We start from the raw sequence: 5,167 nt of genomic DNA on the forward strand, positions 1-5,167 counted from the left end.
TTTTTAGTAGGGACGGAATTTCGCCATGTTGGCCAGGCTGGTCTCAAATGCCTGACCTTGTGATCCACCTGCCTTGGCCTCACAAAGTGCTGGGATTACAGGCGTGAGCCACCGTGCCCTGCTGATCCTTTGTATTTTTTTAAGTCTAAATTTTATCTAGTTCTGTTCTGATCTTTGTTATTTCTTTCCTTTTACTAATTTTGAGTTTGCTTTATTCTTATTTTCCTAGTTCCTCAAGGTACATTGTTAGATTGTTCATTTGAAATATTTTTACTTTTTTGATGTAGACATTTACTGCTATAAACTTTCCTCTTAGCACTGCTTTTGCTGTATCCCATAGGTTTTAGTATATTGTGTTTCAATTTTCATTTGTTTTAAGAAATGTTTCTATTTCCTCCTTAATTTCTTCCTTGACCCAATTGTCATTTAGGAGCATGTTGTTTCGATTCCATGTATTTGTGCAATTACCCAAGTTCCTCTTGTTGTTAATTTTTAGTTTTATTCCACTGTGGTCTGAGAAGGTACTTGACACAATTTTGACTTTAAAATTTTGTTAAAACTTGTTTTTGTGTTCTGACATATGGTTGATCCTGAAGAATGTTCCAAGTACTAATGAGAGGAATGTGTATTGTGTAGTTGGGTGAAATGTACTGTAAATGTCTGTTAGGTCCATTTGATCTAATGTGCAGTTTAATTCCAGTGTTTCTTTTTAAATTTTCTGCCTAGACCAATCGAGCTTGTCCAACTCAAGGGCTGCGTGCAGCCCAGGACAGCTTTGAATGTGGCCCAACATAAATTCATAAACTTTATTAAAACATTGAGATTTTTGGCCAGGCGTGGTGGCTCACGCCTGTAATCCCAGCACTTTGGGAGGCAGAGGCAGGCAGATCACAAGGTCAAGAGGTCAAGATCAGCCTGAGCAACATGGTGAAACCCCGTCTCTACTAAAAATACAAAAATTAGCCAGGCGTGGTGGCACACATCTGTAGTCTGAGCTACTCAAGAGGCTGAGGCAGGAGAATCGCTTGAATCCGGAAGGCGGAAGTTGCAGTGATCCGAGATCGCACCACTCTACTCTAGCTTAGCCTGGGTGACAGAGCAAGTCTTCATTTAAAAAAAATATATATATCGAGTTTTTTTTGTGATTTTTTTTTTAAGTTCATCAGCTATCATTAGTGTATTTTATGGATGGTCCAAGACAATTATTCCAGTGTGGCCCACAGAAACCAAAAGGTTGGACACCCCTGGTAGATGATTTGTCTAATGCTGTGAGTAGGGTTTTGAAGTTCCCAATTATTGTATTGAAGTATCTCTCTTCCTTTAGATGTAATATTTGCTTTATATATCTAGGTGCTTCACTGCTGGGTGCATATTTGTTTAGAACTGTTATATCATTTTGCTGAATTAATCCCTTTATTATTATATAATGACCTTTATCTCTTTGTACTGTTTTTGTTTTTCAATCTAAGTATAGCTACTCCTGCTTACTTTTGGTTTTCATTTGCATAGAATATCTCTTTCCATCCTTTTTCTTTCAGTCTATGTGTATCTTTACAGGTGGGATGAGTTTCTTGTAGGCAGTATAGAGGTGGGTCATATATTTTGATCCATTCATCCAGTCTATATCTTTTAAGTGGAAAGTTTAATCTGTGTACATTCAAGTTCATTATTGGTATGTGAAGATTTATTCCTATCATTTTGTTAACTGATTTCTTGTTGTTTTGTATATCCTTTGTTCCTTTCTTTCTCTCATTGTATATCATTGTGGTTTGGTAGTTTTCTTTGGTAGTGGTAGCATGTGATTCCATTTTCTTCCTTATTTATGTGTTTGCTCCACCAGTGGGTTTTATAGTTTCATGTGTTTTCATGATGGTAGATATTATCCCTTTGCTTCTAGGTATAGAACTCCCTTAAGCATTTCTTGTAGGACCAGTCTAATAGTGATGAATTCTGTCACCTTTTGCTTGTCTAGGAAAGACTTTATTTGACCATCATTTATGAAGTGTAACTTAGCTAAATATGATATCTTTGGCTGACATTTTTTTCTTTCAGCACTTGGAATATATCATCTCATTCTTTCCTAGCTTGTAACATTTCTGCTGAGAAATCCACTGTTAGTCTGTTGGGAGTTCTAAGTGACTAGATGCCTTTCTCTTGCTGTTTTTAGACTTGTCTCTTTATCTTTGACTTTTAACACTTCGGCTGTAATATACGGTAGAGAAGACCTTTTTGCATTGTATCTGTTTGGGAATCTCTGAGCTTCCGGCATCTTGATGTCTAAATTTGTTTTTAGTCTTGGGAGGTTTTCAGCTATTATTTCATTAAATAGGTTTTCTAACCCCCTCATTTTCTCTTCACCTTCTGTGATACCAAAAATTTGAATATTTGGTTGCTTTATGGTATCCGATATGTCATGTAGGCTTTTTTCATTTAAAAAAAATTCTTTTCTCTGTATTTTTGTCTGCCTGGGTTATTTCAAAAGAACTTAGAGCTCTGAAAGTCTTCCTTCTGCTTGCTCTAATCTATTTTTGAAGCTTTTGCATATATTTTGTGTTTCATTTAATCCTTCAGTTCTAGAATTTGTTTCATTTTTTAAATGACATTTATCTTTTTGGAAAATTTCTCATTCATATCCCTAATTGTTTTTCTAATTTCTTTATATTGTTTTTCTGCATTTTCTTAAGCTTCTTAATATCATTATTTTGAATTCTCTTTTTGAGGTTTCATAAATTTCTTTTTGATTGGAATCTGTTGCTGGTGAATCATTGTGTTCTTTTGGAGGTGTCATACTTTTGTATGATAACTTCCTTCATGTTTCATGTGACCTTACATTGCTGTCTATGCATCTGATGTAAGAGTTGCCTCTTTTGATATTTTGAATTTGCTTTTGTAGGGGAGCACTTTTTTTCCTGAAGATATTGATATAGTGTTTGTTGGATAGGACACATTGGCTTTGATTCTGCATGCATGTAGTAGTATAGTCTCTGTATGATTTCTTTTGCTGTAAAGTTGGTGGTTTCTGATTTCCTCAATGACTTAGAGTACAATTGTTAATGAAGCCTGTGGCGAAGTTTTGCTGGATATGGGAATACTGGGCGGGGGCTGTCTTTGGACCCTAGTGGTGGCAGTGGTGGGCCAAGTATGCCTATCCTTGGGCCACAGGGTGGCATATGCTGGCACCGATGTTACTGAGTTCAAGTGGGTCAATTCTTGGACCTCCAGGTGGCTTGCTCAGATATAGGTAGTGCCAGTGGTGGGTTAAGCAGATGAACGAGTTCTCAGGCTCCTGGGCAGCAGGTGTGACATGGACAACCGCAGAGTAGTGGTGGGACTAACCTCTGGGTTCCAAGTGTTTCATGCTGGTGTTAGTGGTGGCTGTGACAGACTGGGTAGTTCAACCCCCAGTCCCATGGGTGGGTGCCTGCTGTGGTGGTAGCAGCAGGTTGGGTGGGCCCGACTTCAGGCCCCTGGGAGGAGTGCTCAAGTGTCAATGGTGGTGGACTGAGCTGGGTGGTCCCCAGGTCCCCAGACAATGTGCTCAGGCCCTGGCAGTGCAGAGCCAGGCCAGGTGGCTCTATCCTCAGGCTCTCTGGTGGTGCATGCATGTGTTGGCCGTGGTAGGAAGTGGTGGGCTGATCCTCAGGCCCAAGGCAGCCAATTCTGGTGAGGCAGCTGAGCAGGCTGCCTCACTTCCCTCTCTTTGCTTTAGGTGTTTCCTGTCACTTCTCTGTTGAATTCCAGCATTCTCTCTTAGATGGTATATTTGAAGTGTGATTATCTTCTCAATACTTTGGTGGTTCTTTATGGAGGAGGCGAGTACCAAACGCCTCTAGTCAGTCATATTGAGGGCCTTCCTTTCTTTCTGTTCTCAATCTCAGGACTCTTAGAACACCTCAGCAGTATGGTCTCACCTTTGGGAATGTCCACAAGAACATCAAAGGATTTGGGATTTCATCCCCTGGTCTGCTGCATTCTCTGGAAGGTTCTTCCTTCACCACCAGCATAGATCACCCCTCAACTCCTTCTGGTCTTTGCTCAAGTGGCACCTTCTTAGCAAGACCTTCCTTGACCACGTATTCAACTTGCAGCTCCCCTTTCCCCTTTCTGGTTTTATTTTTCTCTTTAGCTTTCATCGCCATCTGACATAGAGTCAGCTTTCTGTATCTGTAGTTTCCGCATATAGGGATTCCACTGATTGCTGATTGAAAATATTTGAAAAATAAAAAATAACAATTTAATAATTTAAAAATACAAATTTAAAATATATAGTGTAATCACAATTTATATAGCATTGTCAGTAATCTAGAGATGACTTAAACTATACAGGAGGATGTTCATCAATTATATGCAAATACTATGCCATTTTAAAAATTATATTTTGTAGAGAGGGGGTTTCACCATGTTGCTTAGACTGGTCTTGAACTCCTGGGCTCAACCGATCTGCCTGCCTCAGCCTCTGAAAGTGTGGGGATTTCAGGTGTAATTATGCCATTTTATATCAGGGACTTGAGCATCTTCAGACTTTGGTATCCATGGGATTCCTGAAACCGATCCCCCACTGATACTGAGGGATGACTGTACTCTGTTTTTTACTAATATATTTGTTCATCATCTGTGTCTACCACAAGAATATAAGCTTCGTAAGAGCAGAGAGTTTGTGGCCTTCTGTTCACTATTGTGTCCCAGTGCCAAGAATAAAGGAAAGAATACAGGAACCCTCTCACCCCTGCAAATATTTTTCCAAAGATCATGTGTCTTACTGGTTTCTCAGACTGGTTTATGTTTTAAAACTATCTATATTTAATTCTTGTTTTTAAAGTATCTATAGTTGACAGTTCTAACAGTAAAACATTTTAAATTTTTATGATTGATTACAACTCCGTGCATCTTTCCTTTTTTTTCTTTTGAGACAAGGTCTCAATCTGTCACCCAGGTTGGAGTGCAGTGTTGTGATCACAGCTCACTGCAGGCTCAACCTCCCCATGCTTAGGTGATCCTCTCACCTCCTGAGTGGCTGGGACTACAGGTGCATGCCACCATGCACAGCAAATTATTCCCTATACCTTTAAAAGCACATCTGCACAGGTCACCTCTTTCTTTAGTTTCCCTCTGTAAAATTGGATAATAAACCTTGTTTCATGGCACCATTGTGTGAATTAACTGAGTG

Source organism: Hylobates moloch, unplaced genomic scaffold (genome assembly GCF_009828535.3).
Source record: "Hylobates moloch isolate HMO894 unplaced genomic scaffold, HMol_V3 SCAFFOLD_22, whole genome shotgun sequence".
NCBI lineage: Eukaryota > Metazoa > Chordata > Mammalia > Primates > Hylobatidae > Hylobates > Hylobates moloch.